Source organism: Pleurodeles waltl, chromosome 7 (genome assembly GCF_031143425.1).
Source record: "Pleurodeles waltl isolate 20211129_DDA chromosome 7, aPleWal1.hap1.20221129, whole genome shotgun sequence".
Lineage (NCBI taxonomy): Eukaryota > Metazoa > Chordata > Amphibia > Caudata > Salamandridae > Pleurodeles > Pleurodeles waltl.
Genome location: NC_090446.1, coordinates 31,991,967 through 32,012,564, shown reverse-complemented (window position 1 = coordinate 32,012,564; position 20,598 = coordinate 31,991,967). Strand labels below are relative to the sequence as shown.

General features: G+C 44.7%; 1 long non-coding RNA gene across 1 annotated transcript; it reads right to left on the bottom strand.

The window, feature by feature from the left end:
- Window positions 1–2,033: 2,033 nt before the first annotated feature.
- Window positions 2,034–20,382, bottom strand: LOC138247153 (uncharacterized). The gene is made up of 3 exons (XR_011194350.1): window positions 20,242–20,382; window positions 4,701–4,813; window positions 2,034–2,730 (listed from the first exon to the last, which is right to left on the bottom strand). It is a non-coding gene; the product is annotated as an uncharacterized lncRNA (long non-coding RNA).
- Window positions 20,383–20,598: the final 216 nt, after the last annotated feature.

Here is a 20,598-nt window from a genome sequence, read left to right as displayed (position 1 = left end):
CGCTAATGGAGCAAAGTGCAAGGAGGCCCACTGAAGACAATGGGTGCGTCCTTTTAACTCCTGCTTTCAGCAGGTGTAAAAATGTACATAAAAAATGGTGCAATGAAATCTTGTAGATTTCATTGCACCATTTTTCCAGGCTTCCTTGCGCCAGAACGCACCCTTTGCATACCTTATGCATGGTGCATATATAATGTGGCGAAAGGGTTACAAAGTGGCGCAATGCATGCATTGCGCCACTTTGTAATTATGGCGAGGGAATAAGGCCACCTTAGTGCTGCCTTAGCATCAAAAAATGGTGCTAAGGTGGCAATAAAGTTGTGCAAGGGGCTCTTAAATCTGCTCCTCAGTCTTTTCTTCAGGTTACCATTCTCAGAAGAATGCAGTGGAAAATGGGATTTCTTAATAGCTTTGCCAAATATTACATTGATGGATCCAGGAGTTTTTTAGCATCTGATCTGAAAAACTGCAAAACAATGACATTTATGCCTGTGTCTTGTGATATATGTCAATTAATGGAAAAACAAAAACTGAGAAAGCACTTTGGAGGATACCAAATCATAGAAACCATTTTAAGGAAAGACAAAGTTAAGGAAATATAAATGAATTGAAAACTAAAGGAAGCATGTTAAAGAAAAATATAATTTTAAGGTAAAATATCCCAAATTACAATAAAACATTTTGGCATTTAATGGTACTAAGGGCTTTTTGGTTCCAGGATGGATGATGTTTAGGGAAGATGAAGGTTTTTTATGAATCAGAAATGGGTGTGGATTAGGGATGAAAAGGGTGTTTTTTTTGTTCACAGTTCAGTGGAGTTTAGGGCTCGTTAGGGTTTTTTAAGATTCAGTGATGGGTGTAGTGTAGCGGTGTTGAGGAGTTTTTAGTTAATTGATGAGCAGAGTTCAAGGCTGATAAGGAGTTTTAAGGTTTAGTGACAGAAAGAACGAGTTGAGTTTAGGGGTGGTGAGGGGTTTGAGGTGTCAGGGATGGGTGGAGCTTATGGGCAGAAATAATTGTAGGATTCGTGAATGGGTGGAGTTTAGAGGCCATGAGATATTTTAAGAGTTCAGGGGTACGTGGAGTGCAGGCATAGAAAGGGGTTTTGGGATTTAGGGATGGGTGGCGTTTAGGGGTTGAAGGGGCCATTAGGGTTCAGGCATGGGTGAAGTTTAGGTGTCAGGAATGGGTATACCATAGAGAAGGTGAATTTTCAGGGGACAGGTACGGATGGTGTTTAGAAGTTGTGAGGTGGTCAGGGGTGGATGTTGTTTAGGGGTGGTGAAGTGTCAGCAAACTAAAAAAATCTGGTGTAATAGTTTGACAGTGTAAAAATATTTTCCAAGTTTGCTCCTCAAATTTTATATAGATAGATGGGCAACAAATGTTATTAATTTGTGCTGAGAAGGATTATTGAACCAGGGCTCAAGTCTTTGAAATGACATTAAACAACTTCACAATGTTTCTTTTAAATTGCACTTTGTACTTTAAAATGTACTTCCATTAATAAAAAGGAATTACCTTCAGATGCTAAACCTGGGGTGGGAGGGGAGGGAATCTCCAGTGGAGACTTAACTGAACTTTCACTTCTTTGGTTCTACCACAGCATCTAAGGACTGAAACATCTCAAACAACTAGTATCAGACAAACTCAGCAGTGTGAAATTGTCAAGATGTCTAAATAAACAATGTTTTTCAGAACACACTCCATATGTGAAATCTGTGAAAACCCCAAGCTGATCCGAGTTCCTTCAAATTGTGCCTAGTTGGTACCAGTTAATTGCACACAATGTTTGTGTATCTGATGAGTTTCTAATGTTAACTCTGTAACCTGGGTTGAGCAGAGTAAGCCTGGTAACTACTATCTTCTTGGGAGTGAGGAAAGGTAAAATTAAATGCCTGTATATCCAGAAACAGCAGCCTATTGCAATAAACCAAAAGGCCCCCCTTTTGTGGAATGTATTATGTTTCCATCAAAAGAGTCAATCCATTTTTTCCACAGTATTTCTTTACTAACAGTGGTGAGCACCGTTTCTTAAATTAGACCCTGGGGAATAGTCAGATAGATTCACCTTTGGAAGTCTGGGTGTCCTGCATTGTGCTGCCTTAAGTGTATATGTGTGCATTTAGGCGAACTTGGTGAACCCATGTACTAGGTGTTAGTCCAGGGTGGAATCCTAACAAAATTGAGTGTTCTGTGGTGTTGCATGTCATAAAGCTGATATTTAAGTGAGTGTCTACTGAGATGCCGAGAATGTAAGTCACCTTTGGTCATAGTGGGATGTGTGTTGGGTGTAATGCTTTTAACAGGAGAGTAAATGGAATAAGTCAGTAATGAAGACACAGCGCCCTGTCTGTTATCGCTGTAAACCTGCTGCTTTGGAACTCACAATTGGGTTGTGTCCCAGCTTGAGCAACAAAACCTTTTGTTGCCTGAGGCTGCAAAACGTCCATGAACCATGTGTTGCCACAAACAAGAAAGGGCTCTGTCATCCCTGTAAAAACATACTGACTTATCTTCATCCCCAAAGGTTTAATGCATGGTGTGTACATTTGATGGATGCATATGAGCCCTAGAGTCACAAGTTTGCATCACAAACTAAACCTAAAAGCTGGTTTTACACATATCCACTGATTCGAGGACATACAGGAAGCGTGGTGGATCTCGCGTGCTCTGTAGGCTCCACAGCTATCCCCCTGGTCCAACAAGTTTCCACTTCGCATCCTCACTCTGGAAGAAATTAGAAGAAAAATAAAAACTCTGCTCTGTTTAATGCACCATAGCTTATAGAATGACATTCAGTCAGCCTTATTATCAGTTGAAGGGGCCTTGCAGTGTTCTGTTTGCGCTGTTCTGTATGTCTAACAATTACCAACAATAAGACCGTGGAAACTTCAGTTGTTTGAAGACATCTTCTGGGACTTTCAAATTGACTGTGGCATTATTCACTGGATGTTCCCTTCAATGTGAAACTGTTGGTATTATTAGGGTACTCTGATCATTTTCCAACAATCTGCTTGCCCACCATGCCTGAAGGGTAGCAGTGATCTGATTGGGCACTAAGGACCTGATTTAGAGACAGTGTTACAATTTCCATAGGATGTAATGGAATCGTAATACAGCAGACAGGATATCCATCAGGTTTGTGACAGAATAACCCCATACGCCAAACTATAAATCAGGCCCTAAAATCACCTAATATTTCCGAGAAGTTACCACTCTGGGGTGAAGAAAACTTACACAGGAATGAAAACTGAACTAGGGACCCCTCACTCTCTCCCCCCACTGTCACTCATGGACGGAAACTCTCAGAGACAGACCTCAGAGTGAACTACCCTTGTATACTTGAATATACCCGACTGTATTTTTCTATCTGTGATTTCTTGAAGGTATTTACCCATCTTTGCTAACTCAGAGGCCTTTTTTTATAGTCATAAAAACTGACAAACCCAGTTAACATGTATACCACTGTGAGTAGGTAGCTTTAAGTAGTGCAGAATGCAGCCAGTTGGATTGTGTGATGTGCTCCTCCCCTTTCGAGGCTACATTCAATGGTTACCTTTAACCCTGCTTCTCATTTTTATGTAGAAAGATAGTAATGGCCTGTAAAGCACTGCGCTCTGATGACATGTACAGGAATTATCAAACTATGTTACAGGCATTGAATACCCCACAAACCTATGCCAACTTTGACCTCAGCCAGCAAGGGAAATTAAATGGGACAAGTTGTTTCACCCAAACATGCTACTCTACCTGGCTCAATAACAGAGTTTCCTCTTTCTTTGAGTGCTGCAGAATACAGCACACACAGAAAGAGATATAAATGAGAAGAAATAAAGATATTTCTCCTTGTTGCACCTATCCGGGGAGGTATAAGGTTTTAGCGTATCCACAGGTTTACAAAGTCTTGCAAATCTGGGGATGCATCAAAGTTCATGGGAGTTGTGTGGAAACACCCACCCCAACACCCATGGAATGCCTTCCTAGTGAAGAGTAGCGTAACAGAGCGCCTTCCTCTGCATTGTGCTACTCCAGTTTTGTGAGGCTACTCAAAGTGGCTTTGTGTGGCTTCATAAATTTGACTGAGGTGCAAACGTGACGCAAATCTCTTGTAAATGTGCCTCATCGTTTATTGTACTGTTTGGCTACTGTCAAACAAAAGTTCCTTTATTGCCATTGACTTTAGCTCTAATTATCACAATCCCATTCTGAGTCCACCCCTCTCCATTTTACATGCACAACACAACTGTGTACCAAACAAGGTCTGCTGCACTGGCAGAATAATCCATATTATGCAGAATTGGTGAGGTTTCTAGCTCTAATGGATCAAAAGTTACCTAACAAAGCAGCACATATGGTGCAAAGCACAGGCAGCAACTTTGTAAAATGTAAATGTTCGCCTTTTAATTGTTGATTAGACAGTAGTGCGTAAAAGTGTCATTTTAGTGAAAGCATACTGCAACAAACTACTCCATGCTAAATGGCCTAAAGTGCATTTTTTTGTAGGATATTTTTTGAACCGTGACACATTATTTGTTTCTCCATTGTTGCGTAATTGCAGTCGCACTGCCTGTGACATGTCTAATTATACATAGGGGTTAGGAAGACAATTATATGTATACACTCTTCCAGGTCTGCAGATCACCATACCATGAAACAGTTTTCTCCTAGCACTGATCATATGGTTTAAAGTTGCATACTTGTGGCCTTGCACCAAGGAGTCGTTGGGCCAAATCCACCAGTTCTTTGTCTTGCTGAAGCGAAACCCCGTCCAGAGGAAGTCTGCGTCATCTCGCTTCCTGTCCAGTATATCCTGAAAGGGATAATTTTGTGATATTGTATGGTTGTTTATATAGCGCTTTCCAGACCCCTTGCAGGACCTAAATATTGGCGCAATGAAAATGTTTTTCATTTATAGGGATGAATCTGAGCCACTAGCTGTACTCCCTATTATGCCCAATGCCACTAACAAATGCTTCTTACATCCACATGTTTTTATGCTTAGAAGATCACACCAAGCTGGTGCTATGTTTCTGAAATCTTAGATTGAAGGAGAAGGAGAAAGGGAACAAGGAGTGGAAGAGAAAACTACCTTATCACGTCGATCACATTTTTGATGGAATGGAAAGTCATTCACTTTATCGGGTGTCTATCATTTAGTTGTAGGTTCAATGAAGGCCCTATAAAATACCCTACTTATGTTGTAACCTCTGTAGTGAACTACAGGGTTTACACTCAGGGGTGTAGCTTAAACAGGGGTGTTTGAAGTGTGACACCCTAAATAAATTCACTCTTGGCTTGGTAGTTGGGTCTGGGGGCCCATGTTGGGCCTGCTCTCTCTGTCTTGGGTTTTCTCATCATCCTCATTGTTAAGAGGTTTTATTGTGTTAATTTGCGGATCAGGAACCTAAATATATATAGTGATGGTTTACCGAAAAAATGTTAAATCTACACCCATGGAAGTATTCCTTAAATCAGTGCTAATTTAGACCTTTTTGGAATTCAGAAACATTGGCAGTAGTAGGCTTAAAACCTGTGCCAATCTTGGGTTTTCAGGCATACTACTAGCAATCAAACTCCCAAAAGGTGATGGGGCAAATTCTTTCAAATAATCTAACCAATGGGGTAGCGTTCTACCCCATCGTTTTTCTCTCACTGTGCCACTCCAGAGGCCCTCCTGATGATAATCAGTACTGACCCTGTTACTCATGGGAATGATCCATCCCAAATCTTGGTCATCTCACTCCTCCAATACTGCGTTTTTTAGTTAGGAAATTTGATATTCACACCACTGAATCACATTGACAAAGCAACTCCCCTGTCTGTGTAATATCAGTGGCAGACCTACTGCACACTTCATTATCAAAAGTACTTCATACCACATTGCAACAATAATGGTTTGTACAAGAGGAAAAGGCAGGGGTAGAGGAGGCCAGGGGGTTTATCTAATTGCCTAGGCTCATCGGTGCTAAGTGATTTAAATCCCACTGTCACCAGCAATGGGATAAGAGACGTGTCTGTTACATCCATGCTCTGTTGAAACTGGTGAGGAAACAGGCATTTTGCAGGTTTGTACACCTTCCACTTTTTGCCCCCATTTGGAATCCTAGCTACTGGTCTTTCAACTCGGAGTGCAGAGGCGTGCTAACCAGAAATCAGCTCAGTGGTAGTGTTCCAACCCATTACAAAGTTTACATTGAATTGGCTACCCCCATTTGGCATAAGCTGACTTACTTATAAGTCCTTAGTATATGGTACTAAGGGTACCCAGAGCATGTAAGTTGGAGTGTCCACCGAGGGCTGAGGCACTGATTGTTCCAACCTGTGTTTGGCAAAGTACAATATGGCTCCCAGCCTTTTTCTATAGGCTGGGAGCCGTTTTAAAACTGCCATTTCGACTTTTCCCTTCAAACCAATGGCAAGCCGACACTTCACTTAACGATATATATATATGTCTCCCCTAAAGAAGGCCTATTGAGCCCTAAGGCAGGGAGTTGTATATTATTAAGTAGTACATACCGTTTTAATATGTCTTAACAGAAAAAAAAAATTGCAATTTTTGCTGAGGAAAAGATAGTAGCCCTATTGGCTAACACTAAGGTACCAGCTGGCCTCTTAGATCGTCTAACTTCCGAATGAGACTACTAAAATGGGTACCTTTAGGTGTCAAATTAATTGTGGGATTAAACCCGACCTGATATTCAAGTTGAATGTAATATCACTTTTAATGAAAGGCAACTTTTAGAAAGTTGCCACTCTGTTGCGCAGTTTGTCCAGTCGCTTGGCCCAGCTGGCAGTCACCAGACAGCCTTCTGCCCTCCTGGGGAGTAGTATGAACTATGAATGACTCCCAGGCCCAGAAACAATAGGATCCTGCTATAGAGATAGGTGTTATCCCCCCCACATGCCTTGCAGGAAGCCACACAGGGTATTGGCCCAAAAGGCAAGCTTCAAAGGCCATTTCGCCTTTGGTGGGCAAATGGTAATGACACTCATTTAGGAGTGCTCCTTTGTTTAGGTAGACAAGCTGGTGGCTGGAACAGAGAGGGGAAACCAGTGGCCAGAGGCATGTAGCCCACAAGTACCCACACCTCTACTGAGGGCTACCAAGCTCCTGACATACAAGGAAGGGAACAGACATCTTGAGAGTGGGCAGAATAGTGCACTCTGGAATTGCTAGATGTCCCACATAGCAGGAAGTTGTCACAGGGTGGGGGGATACTGGTAGATCATTGGCTAGTGATCGCATCATTCCCCAGGGCACTTTCTAGGCTTAAGTATGGCACCCATGACACCCTAAACCTCAGAGCACAGCAGAACTGGAGAATCATTGCCTTGCTGACCCTTGGACGTAGCAATAGAGGCTGCACTGACTGCTTGGCTGCACATGCCGCACCTTGGGCTAGCAAAGGGAGTACTGTGCCTGTGGATCCTGGAAGATTTGCTCCCGAGCCCCAGAACAAAAAAGTGACTGCAAGGGGCCAGTCTGCTGACCACTTGGAACCAGCACCAGGACCATCAAAACTGAAGCCGCTACCAGCAAGTCAGTATCTATATTCATTGATTCACTGCTGACCACCAATAGGCAACCCAAGAGACCGATCCTCAACGGCCAAAAGTTGCACCCAGGTCTGCAGGACCTGGGAGTGTCATCTGAGTCCAGATTGGTCAACAAATGTGCCACCATCCTTCACCAAAGAATACTGCTGGACAGCTGTGTACGAAGATTGGTAGCCCAGCAGCAGCTGGCCTTCTACTTGCTCAAGGGACATCGACTCCTGTGACCAAACTCACCCTACCTTACCATGGACCACGGGATAACAGCAAGGACACCCAGTGGACTGCACAGCATTCAGAGAATCTTTCAGCATACTCAGTATCCTACATCCGCAGCGTCAGGAACCCTACATTGAAGTCTATGGTGGTCGTGTTATAAAGTGTGGAATTGGAATTGGAATTGAGAGTGCTTTGGTGGCCAGGTAACTGTGTAAATACTACTTATTAGCCTCCCTGACCTTCTCCCCATCAGAAATGATCACAGCATTGGAGACGGAGTAGCCAAACACATCTCTTTCAAACTTTTCAAAGATTCAAACTTTGTGGTTACCAATGTGTCTTTGCACTTTGGCCTACAAAGCCATGATTTAAGCTTTACTTAAAAGTTTATGGCAGTCATTCTGACCGCGGCGGTCAGCGGTCGCCGCCCGCCAAGCGGTTCCCGCTGAAAGACCGCGGCGGCCATTCCGGCTTTCCCGCTGGGCCGGCGGGCGACCGCCAGAAGACCGCCGGCCGGCCCAGCGGGAAAGCCCCTTCAACAATGAAGCCGGCTCGGAATGGAGCCGGCGGAGTTGCTGGGGTGCGACGGGTGCAGTGGCACCCGTCGCGATTTTCACTGTCTGCAAAGCAGACAGTGAAAATCTTTGTGGGGCCCTGTTAGGGGGCCCCTGCACTGCCCATGCCAGTGGCATGGGCAGTGCAGGGGCCCCCAGGGGCCCCAAGGCACCCGTTCCAGCCATCCTGGTTCTGGCGGTGGACACCGCCAGAAACAGGCTGGCGGGAAGGGGGTCGGAATCCCCATGGCGGTGCTGCACGCAGCGCCGCCATGGCAGATTCCCTGGGCCAGGGGAAAACCGGCGGGAAACCGCCGGTTCCCCTTTTATAGCCCAGGAAGCACCGCCAGCCTGTTGGCGGTGCTTCCGCCGCCCTCCGCCATGGCGGTCATGGACCGCCAGGGTCAGAATGACCCCCTATGTCTCCAGAACCCTTCAGTGGATATTGCTATTTTTGTCTAAAAATTATAAAAATATAATCTATTTTTATAAATTGGTCTCAGATTTCTTTTGTATTGTGACTTTCTTATTTTGTTGCTTGGTGCTTCTAAATGGTTTACATTAGATCCTTTGTTTAAGCCTTGCTGCTTAAAGACACAGCTACGGAGGGTTGAGATAAAGGTTTTACAAACAAGCCTTACTGGACCCAACATAGTTTTGCGAGTGCAATATGTGGTAAGGTCTCTCACCCATGCCATAATATACCCCGAAATCCTATCAAAACCAATTACCTTTTTATTTTTCTGTCACTGGTTTTGATAGCAACTTGGTGTAAGGAAACAGGCTTTTGACAGGCCCCACTTCCACACTTTTTTTCTGCCATTTGGACTATTAGCTGCTTTTTTTATTTATTTATTTTTTTTAACTCTGAGAGTGCACTGATACCTGCTAACCACACCTCAGTCCCAATGTTTTAACCCCATACAAATTGCATGTTGAATTGGAAACACTCAAACTGGCAAGGCCTGACTCTTCTAAGTCCCTAGTATATAGTACCCAGGGCATGTAAGATAGAGGGCCTGATTTAGACTTTGGGGAAGGGGCTACTCCGTCACAAACATGACGGTTATCTTGTCCGCTGTATTATAACTTCAACAGGATATAATGGAATTGTAATACAGCAAACAGAATATCCATCATGTTTGTGACATAGTAACCCCATCCATCAAGCGCTAAATCAGACCCTGAGTGTCTACGCATGGCTGCAGCACAGTTGATGCCAACCTTCAGGTCGCAAGGTGCAAAACGGCTCCCAGCCTGCCACTGCAGACTAGAAGGACAGTTTTACACCGCCAGTTCAACTTTGCCTTTTAAACCTAAGGTAAAACCACCCTATCCCTTAACACTACATGTAAGTCTCCCATAAGGAAGGCCTATGGAGTCCTTTGGCAGGGAACTGTATTTTGTTAAATGAAATATATTGGCCCTCATTAAAAGATTTGTGGCAAATGCCACCTACCGCGACGGCCGCCAACATACCGTCGCCTTGGCTACCGACCACCCACCGAATTATGACCGTAGCCGGAATTCCACCAGAAGGCTGGTGGAATTCCAGCTACGGTCATGGCGACGGACGGTGGAAATGTGGTGCTGCTGCCAGCAAAAGGCCGCCACCACGTCCCGTCTCCTGCCGGAGTACCCCCTCCAAACAGGTAAGTTGGGTACCACCTGCAAGCAGGTAAGTTGGGTTCTCCGACAGGAGAGAGAGGTGGGGGGTGTTGTGTACATGTGTGGTGGTGGGTATGACTGTGTTTGAATGCATGCATGTGGGTATAATGCGTGTGTGCATGAATGGGTGTGTGTATACGTGCATGTTGTGTCGTGTGATTGCGTGTGTGCCTGGATGTATGTTATTGAGTGTTGCTGTGTGTGTGTATGAATGTATGCATGCGTGCGTGAATGTGGGAATGCGTGTGTGTATGGGTGTGCATGTATGTGTGTATATGTAGGGGGCTGAATGGGGGAGGGTGGGGGAGGACTCTGGGGAGCGGGGCGGGGGAGACCCCTATCAGTGCCTCTGAAGGAATTCCCTGGCACTGATAGTGCCTACCGCTATGGTTTTCTCGGCGGTACAGAAATCACAGAAACCATGGCAGTGGGTGGGGTCAAAATGCCAAGGGCGCTCCACTCCATTCGTGGACAGAGAAATCACCACAAAGACAGCTCCATCGAACACACCACAATCGGAGCATCATTTGAGCATCTTTTGTCTGCATCCCTCAGCATCAGGACCTCTCCATTGAAGTCTATGTCGTAGTCCTATTAAGTTTGAATCTCTATTTATTATCACTCTGGTGGTAACGTAGCTGTCCAAAGTATGTTTTACGGCCTCCTAGACCTCTATCCTGCAGGACTTGGTCACCTAATTCGGACCAGAGTTGTCAGACTAACTTTTTCAAACTTTTTAAAAGTTTCCAAACGTATCAGTCTCTCCGGAACCCCCATGGCATTTTGATGATCAAGGTCTCTAGAAATTCATAAAAATATAATATATTTTTATAATTGGCTTCTTGTTTCTTTTGTGTTGAGTGACTTTTTTATGCCTTTGTTTGGTGCTGTTAAATGCTTTACACATTGTTCCTTTGCTGAGCCTTGTTGCTCAAAGCCATAGCTATCCAGGGTTGAGCGAAGGTTAAGTAAATGTACCTGGCTGGACCCAAGATGGTTTATGGGAGTGTAATACATGATAAGGCACCAGAGCCATATCATATAGTACACCCAAATCCTCACATTTGGCGTTCGGACTATGTACAGCATTAACAGCACAGTAAAGGGCTTGCATCAGTGACATAGTGTAAAATGATGGCCGGATTTCAGGAAAGGGAGTCTTCAAAACAGCAAGACTGCAGGTTGGATCCGAAGACTGGCTGATTAACTTTGGATTGATGAAGAATGAGGTCTCAGTGAAGCCATCAATGAAAGCGGGAAAAGTTCAGAGTGGGAAAAGTCTGAAGTTCGCACCAAGAAAATCACTGACATCACTTAAATGCTTAAATGCTGCTCGACCTCGGGCCCAAAGTTCCTTTAATTTCTTTGGAATTAGAGTCTTTCCTGGAAGTTGAATTTCCTCAGCAAGGCAGGGCTGTAGCCAAGGAGGGTTCAACATTAGACCCAATGATATGGGATTGCTGCTGCTGAGAAAAACCTAGCGAGCAGTGCAGAGAAGTCTGGCCCCTGGGGATGCAACTTTGGTGGATCGGATGACAGGTTGGTTCCGGTCCCTCAACAGTTCTCCAGTCAAAAAATAAACAAACAGTTTCTAAGTCCAAATTTTAGGGTTAGGCATAAGGAATACATTTTAACACTAACCAAGGGTTCTAGGACATTAGAAACAGCACTTGGGGTTAGGACTCACTACAACAGAAGCCACCAGCAGGGTTAAAGGCAGGTCCAGATGAAACTGTTCAGCTGAGCTCTTCCAAGTAAGTGGGCTTATTGTAGCTACTATGCCCTTGTAGCTTAAACGGAGGTCAGACAACTGAACCTTGGAGTCCACAACTTAGTCCTGTATGCAAGTGAGAACAGATCCAGCCCTAAGAGTTGCAGTGCTTCTTCTGTCTGCCACAGGTCCAGTATTGAACTGCGGAGGGTGCCCAGGTTTGTCATATGGCACTAGCCTGTGGATGGGGTGACTCCTGGTCCCTCCATATTGAATACAGAAACATTTGTGAGAAAGAAGCCTCTCTAGCATGGTTACCACCACTTTTGGCCTTTTTGTGAGAGTGTGGCAGTGTTTTTTTACTGTGTCACTGGGATCCTGCTAGCCAGGACCCCAGTGCTCATAGTTTGTGGCCTAATGTGTGTGTTGTCAGTAGTGCTTAACTGTGTCACTGAGGCTCTGCTAACCAGAACTTCAGTGCTTATGCTCGCTCTGCTTCTAAATTTATCACTATAGGCTACTGACTTCATTTCCTGATTCCAACTGCCACACTGGACCTCCATTATTAGTCCCTAGTATATTGTACCTAGGTACCCAGGGCATTGGGGTTCCAGGAGATCTTTATGGGCTGCAGCATTACTTTTGCCACCCATAAGGAGATCAGACAAACCCTTTCACAGGACTGCCACTGCAGCCTGCGTGAAATAGTGCACACACTATTTCACAGCCATTTTCACTGCACTTAAGTAACTTATAAGTCACCTATATATCTAACCTTTATTTACTGAAGGCAAGGTGCAAAGTTACAAAGTGTGAGAGCACCCTTGCACTAGCAAAGGGGCCCCCACGCTGTCCAGCGCCAAATCCCCAGACTACAGAGTGCAGGGATGCCATTACACGTGTGCACTACATATAGGTCAATACCTATATGTGGCTTCACAATGGTAACTCTGAATATGGCAATGTAAGGTGTCAAAGATCATGGAATTGTCCCCCATTCCAAATCTGATATTGGAGAGCCAATTCCATGCACCCTGGGGGCTTCACCATGGACCCCAGCTCTCTGAGGCTTGCACTGCAGCTACAGCTGCTGCCACCTCTCAGACACTGTTCTGCCCTCCTGGGGCCTGAGCAGCTCAGTCCCAGAATGGCAGAACAAAGCATTTCCTTTAGGAGGAGGGTGTTACAGGCTTGGGAGGGGTAGCCTCCCAGAGCCTCTGGAAAGGCTTTGAAGTGCACAGATGGTGCCCTCCTTGCATAAGCCAGTCTACACCTGTCCAGGGACCCACAGTCCCTTCTCTGGCACAACACTGGACAAAGGAAAGGGGAGTGACCACTCCCCTGTCCATTATCACCCTAGGGGTGGTGCCCAGAGCTCCTCCAGTGTGTCCTAGGCTTCAGCCATCTTGTTTTCCAAGGTGTGGGGACACTCTGGAGGCCTCTGAGTGGCCAGTGCCAGCAGGTGATGTCAGAGATCCCTCCTGATAGGTGCATACCTCATAAGGTAGCCAATCCCCCTCTCAGGGCTAATTAAGGTCTCTCCTGTGGGTTTCTCTTCAGATTCTGCTTGCAAATTCCCATCAGGAATCCTCTGCAAATACTACTTCATCCTCTGACCTCGGATTGACCGCAGACTACTCCAGGAACCACTGTAACTGCAACAAAGTATCCAGAAGGGCTACTTCGACTCTGCAACTTCAGCTCCAGGAAGCAACTGCAACAGTTTCCACAGTGTGTACGCTCTGGGGACTCTCTGACTTCACCCTGCACCAGAAGGACTGAAGAAATCTCCCGTGGAGTGATGGAGTCACGTCCCTGCTCCAGCAGCCACCTTCTAAGACGACAACCAGTTCTCTTGGAATCCTCTCCTGGCAACGAGCATGCTCCTTGGAACACAGGGGGTGGACCCCTTTGACACAGACTGACCTAAGGTCCTGCTGTCCAAATTTGGAGGAGGTAAGAGCTTGCCTTCCCCGTTTGCAAGAGTACCCCTTTGCACTGCTTCATCCTCACCTCCTGAGGCCTCTGTGCACTATTTGCAACAATTCTTCATGTACAGCCTGGCCCAGGTCCCCAGCACTCTATCCTGCAACGCTCAACTGAGTTGTTCTCCAGCGGCATGGGACCTTCTTTTGAGGTGCTGCAACAACCGCAATTTGCACCTTCTTTGTCCCTGTGTCCTTGGACCTCCATGGGTGCTGCCTGATCATCTGTGGGTTCCCTCCAGTGTTGGGAGCCCCCTCTGCCTCCTTAGTCCACGTTGAGGCCCCCAGGTCCCTCCTGGGTCCAGGCAGTGCCACTTTGATGCAATCTGCAACATTGCTTGAACCAAGGCTTGTTAGATGAATCCAGTGTCCAAACTCGCCTGCATCCAACATCTCCACGTGGGACATCCATTGCATCATGTAGGAACCCGTAGCCATCTTCCTTGGTGCTCTTCTGCAGTCTTCTTCCAACTGGAGACTCTTCTTTTGCACCATCTTCTAGGTTGGCAGGGGCTCCTGTCCTTCCTGGAATCTTCTGCGACTTCTGGACTTGGTCTCCTCTTTTTACAGGTCTTCAAGTCCACGAATCAACCATTTTTTGCTTGCAGTCTTGCTTGGTTCTTGTATTAACTCTAATCACTACTAGTGTGTCCAAGGAAACTTGTAGTACTTCACTCCTACTTTCCTGGGCTCTGGGGTGGGGTATTTTACTCACCTTTGTGGTTTTCTTACTTTCCCAGTGATTCTCTACACACTACATTTGTCTAGGGGTGAATTCGTGGTTCGCATTTCACTTTCTTAGTATATGGTTTGTGTTGCCCCTAGACCTATTTTCTCCTATTGCATTCTATAGTATTTCTTATTGTTTGCATTACCCTATGACTATTTACTTACCTTATTTTTTTGTCTAGTGTATATATTGTGTATAATACTTCCCTCCAGAAGGAATATTGCCTCTCAGATATTAGTGGCCTTGTGGCACTAAAATAAACTACCCTTATTTTTGGTAACACTGAGTATTGTCTTTACTTGTGTATAAGTACTGTGTAACTATAGTGGTATTACAGGAGCTTTGCATGTCTCCTAGTTCAGCCTAAGCTGCTCTACTACAGCTACCTCTATCAGCTTAAGCTGCTATAACACTACTACATTTCACTAATAATGGATAACTGGACCTGGTATAAGGTGTAAGTACCCGAAGTTCCCGCTATGAACCAGGCCAGCCTCCTACAACATTTCCCAGGGATAACACCAACCATTTTTGCAGCAATTAATGTTTCCCATACTGAAACAATCCCAAACCGCCCCTCTCTACCTAAAAACAACATGGCAGAACCATTTTGCTCCAATACTGAGCTCTTATGCCAATCCAAGAGGTGTGGCCAGGTAAATGAGCAACCCTTCCTTTGTGGCCACTCAAAACTAGTTATGGGGACAGTACGTCTCCCACTGGGATTGATGTCTGGTTAACTAGTAGGACAAAGGATAGGGCTGTCACGGGTGTTAGTTACATCTACACATGGCATTGTAGGCCACTTTGAAGCAAATTAAGTTTCTTGGCACAGCCCAGATGTCATCTGTCAAAAAAACACAAAACCTCCCCATATGCACAGCTTTTGTCTCAGCTCGAAGAGCATGTTAACTTCTTATAAATGTCAAAGCTTTTATATATCCTACTTTTAAATACATGGCAGCCTGCCATATATCCATGCTTAGGAGTGAATTATTTACGTTGAAAAGTAGGATTTAGGTTTTAGTTTATGTCGAAAATATGAGGGTTTTCATGCAAAAAGACATTTTCATGGAAGTAGGTACAACATGTTATGATATTCTAGCAAGTCTAATTTGGGCACAGAAGGCCTCACTTTTGCCACAATGCAGCATACCACAGCACGTCACTTTGCTACGCTGCCCTGTGTCAAAAGCAAAAGGCAGGTATTCACTGTATTAATGAAATCCAGCACATTTCTGAACCTTCTGCTGGTTCACAAACTGGTGCCTAACACCAATGCAGGCACCCTTGCACCTTTGTGCAAGTGTGTCTGCGTTGTTTGGACAATTGTTTTTTTGTGATGGAAGGACCACCTTCATCTGAGAAAAGGCCTCTTTTTGACATGGTTAGCCCCCACCTTTTGCCTGATGTTTGATGTAGCCTAGAAGTTGTAGTGCCCAGGACCCCTGCTAACCAGGTTCCCTGGGCCAGAGCTCTTTCCCTAAAATGGTTGTGATGAATTGGCACAATTGGATACACCTTAGCTACCACTATAAGTCACTAGTAAAAAGGTACATAGGTACCCAGGGCACAGGGTGCTATAGGTAGGCCCTGAGGGCAGCAGCAACGATTGTGCCACCCTCTAGGGCTATGCATCCAGATGCACCCAGCACTGCCATTGTAGGCTGAGTGTCCTGGTGCACACCTAAAACTTAAACTCAACATTGTACGCTGCCTGTGTGCCTTGTTCACCATTCACTGAATTTACTATGGGTAAGACACCCTTCTGCCAGGCCTTATCACCCTAATGCAGGGTTCACCATATTATAGATGAGGGCATACTGCATGAGCAATATGCCCTCACTGTGTCCTTGCCAAACCTGGGACTTCGTGAGTAACACTGGGTTGTTTGGTATCAAACACTTAGAATGATCAATCCAAACTGGTACCAGCATTGGATTTATCCCTAAATGTACCCAGGGGTCCCCTTAGAGGTGCTCCCTGCAAAAGCTTACCAGCCTGGCATGGTTGCTGACTGATTATATCCAGCCTGACACCTCCAGACACCCAATCTACAAACCTTGGGGGAGAGCCCTGTCTCTCTGGTTTGTAAGATGCTTCCTGGGTGAAGGTGCTAACACCACCTCCCTCTGGAATGTGCTCTGCCCTGGCGGTGAGCTTCAAAGGGCTTACCACCTTCGAAACGTGACCTCCAGGCCAGCAGCTAGCAGCAGATGATCAACTCCTTTGCAAACCCCCACTTTTGGCTGGAGCAAAGGCAGCAAACCACACAAAGGATAGGAGGAGTGGTCCCACCTGACATGCACCACCCCTAAGGTGTTGTCTGCGAGGTGGACACTCCATTTATTTTCCTCCATCTTAGATAGAAGAAAAATAGCCAATCAGGGTTAGGGAAGTGACCCTTCCCACAGAAAGTGGCCACTATGGTGGGTGTAGCCAACCAAAGTTAAGTGTCCCATTGGACACTAATAGGTACCCCCTAAAATGCTGACTAAATTCAGTATTTAGTGGGTGTCTCTAGACCAAGAAATCAGATTTGAGGGGCACAAGGAAGACCAGCACAAAGAAGATCCAAGGCAAGATAACTGTGGTCCTGCTGCACAGAGAAAAGTTACCAAATTCTACCTGCTGCACCCAGGACCTGGCAATTGCCAATGAGGAGCTGCTGGATAACTGGACTGACATCAAGAAACCAAGAGGACCGTCAGGCTTTGCCAGTCTCCCAAGAACTCCCTCCAGGGTGGAGGTACCACTCTGCATTAAAGAGGAAACCAGCAAACTAGTGAGGGTCTCTTCACTGACTGAATTTTTGTAAATTGGTCTCAAGTTATTCCTTCAAATGTGTGAGTTGCATGATTGATACTGTGAGTTCAACAGATGCTTTGCACTTCTCCAAGATTGGCCTAACTGCTCGACCAAGGTGATCTAGTTTTTACCTCTGTATTACAAGGTGTGGTTGCCTGGACTCCCTGCACAGTGTGCCTAGCTTTGTATACTACATAGTGGGCCAGCCTCCTACACTTCATGCACAAAAACAATCAATGGAGATGTTTGATTCTTACTATGTGTGATGCAGAATGCAGCAGACATAGAAAGAGGAAAAACCGAGTTAAAATAAAGTTATTTCTCCCTGTTACGCCTCCTCTGGGGAGGCACACAGTTTGACACATTTCCAGGTTTACAGATACGTGGGTATTGTGTGGGAAAACTCACTGCAACGCCCATGGAACGCCTCCTTGATGTACAGTAAGGCAAGGCAGTGCTTTGCGCTGCCTTGCCTCACTCCATATCTATGATGCCATGCAAAGCCATGCAGGGTGACTTTGTGTTGCCTCATAGATATGACTGAGAGGCCTGGGCCACAGGACCATCATAAAATGTGATGCTCCAGTGTTGCAGGATGCTTGTATATGAGGTTCAGAGTTTCCAAGCCAAATTGTCCACAGCGTTTCTTCCTGGGAATGACCACACGGTCATTATCAGGACCAAAGAATTTTAATACATCAGAAAAATCATTTCTAAAAATTGTAAAGGACAGGTTTATGACTATTAAGCATGAAGTTGGAGAATATTTAAATGATACGTTGCAATTAAAGTGCGAGTTACTATTTACTGATTTTTAATTTAACTATTTCAAAATTGAAAAAATGACTCAACAGGATCCCATGTAAGATAATTGTGCAGGACAGAGGCGAAGGTCATTATCTACCCATTATGTAGCATGCAATATTTGAGTGCAATATTGTCACTAATTTCCTGGCATTATGACCATCAAAACAAGTTGAGGACATGAACTTACCTGGTAAGGGGAGGGGATAATCCAAGGTTAGGAAGGCTCAGCAATACTGTAGGCTCTTTTTTTATAAGTTAATGATTGGAAATTAGCTAATTTCAAAAAGTACTTACATCCCTCAGGAGTTATTCAAGGTGTATCTTCTCTCATTTTCACAATATGAGTTGGAGTTAACTTGACTATAAACAGGAGCAAACTAAACATGAATTGAACACATAAGGCTTTATTTAGAGCATAGTGGATGGGATGTCCATCACAAGCATGGTGGATGTCCTGGCTTCCATATTTCAAGTGCATTATAGTCTTTATCAATATGGCTGACAGGATATTCACAACGTTTTCACAGAGTATCCCATCTGCCAAACTCCAAATGAGACTGATCAATACTAGCATTTCAGTGAAACATGACTTTTTCCAACCAGGGGAACTGCACATTTGTTGTTACAAATGTCAATACCCATAGTACACACAGCATCAAAAGAGAAGTACTGGCAGCATTGACAAATTCATCAAAATGGCACTTACATGGTCACACTGGAATGCTCTACCATGACAGAATTGAAATCTGTCCCAGATTCCAGGTGTGTACCTTTGGAACTTTTGAGAAGGTCTCGATGTGTTCAGGGGTTCAGTTCTGCTTTGTGACAGACTGCAGGGATATTGCAGAGGGTCTTTGAATGAGAGCAAAGTCTTGCTTGTTTTTCTGAAATCACTCAGAGTGAGCCATTTAGTGTTCAGTGTATATGGGCAGCAGAATCAAATCTTAACTTATATTTCATTTGTCATGGTGATCACAAGGCAGGTTTTCTCTATACCATTACCAACCAGGGGTCAAAGTGGGTCGGATCTGCAGGGCACTACATGCTCATACTTTTTTTAATTTGTCAAAAACAGTTCCCCTACTCTATGTTAAAAAGCAACAGCCCCGGGAAAGTTAATTCTGCATTCGAGATGCTTCAGCTGAAGTGGAAGAGGAGAGAGTCTCCAGGAACTGTCAAGCCTGGGAGAGGCAGAGAGCTGAACAAGAAACAGGCCTTCTTGCCAGGGTGCCTACTGCCTGAAAGAGATTTAACTGTGAACACTTGGTTAGTCTGAAATTGTATAGACTTGGAATCTGATTTTGGCTTTAATTGATGAAGTCACTTGAAGAGGTATTGTTATGTGCCTTGATGAGCTCTGGAGCGCATCCTTTTAATGGGCAGTTATAACAATGTTTGCATAATACTCAGATCTATATTTTGGAAGCACTTTTTTTATCTTAAACCTAAATCTTGTTGTGCACTTTGTGGCAGCCTATTGTATACTGTATCTAATGCAACTTTAAAATATTGTCATATATATTTAAGTGCTTTCTGTCACAGAATGGGAACTTGTAATACAAAAGCAAAAGTCACTATCTCCCACTGCACCAACTAGTATTCAATTCTGTCTCTCTCTGGTTATGCGCAGAGAAATCTGCAGTGATCATATTAACTAATAAAGGTTTCACAACGTAAACTAGTGCATATCTCAATTATTACTTTAACATGCATTTATCGTTCAGTGAAGGTGAGTGTTATTTTACATGCAGTTACTTGAAGGTTAACGACCAACAAAATAATTGGTGAATATTTTGGGGTTTTTTAGCCACGTTTTGATCCTGTCCCCATGCTCAATGACTCCGCTCCCATTGGATCCAGGATCAAAGTTCCCATACGTTTTTTAATGCAGTACGATCGCTGGTACCAATAGATGGAAACGTACACATGTGAAGGTCCTTATAATATAGTATCACTGTCAATAATGCAGCAAGAAAGAACTCTACAATATAATACAACAGAAGAAGAAACAGATTGCACAGAATATTCATTATCAAATACAATGCATGTATTGTGGATACACTTCTCTGCCCGAAGCATACGAGATGAATTAGTCATTTTGACATTGATCACACACTTGTATCCCAATACATATTGACATGACTGTTGAACATTTCTTGGGAAACTTCCTTGATGGCAACATCTGTACAAGGAATGTCTTACCATCTCAGTCTCATCCTGAAGCACAAGGAGGTTGGATGTCTGTGACCGACAGTGCTCCCAGCTGGACTGCCAGGACCTTTGAACCTCAGAGAAGAAGAAGCACCGTCCACCAGATAGGAGCCATCCGCTAGGGCAAACTTCACAAGAAGATCCTCCTGGGAAGAAGAATAGGGTCAGACCTTAGGAGCTGCTTCAAGTGAAGGACACCAAGGTTCAACTTGTATTCACAGCTCTTGCCCTAAGGAAACGACGTAGATATTATCTGCTCTCCAGGCCAAGCCCACTAGTAGTTTTGGCTCTCATGAAGACTCTGCATCAATTGGTTGACCTTTTGGACAGTGGTGTAGCAAGGGTACC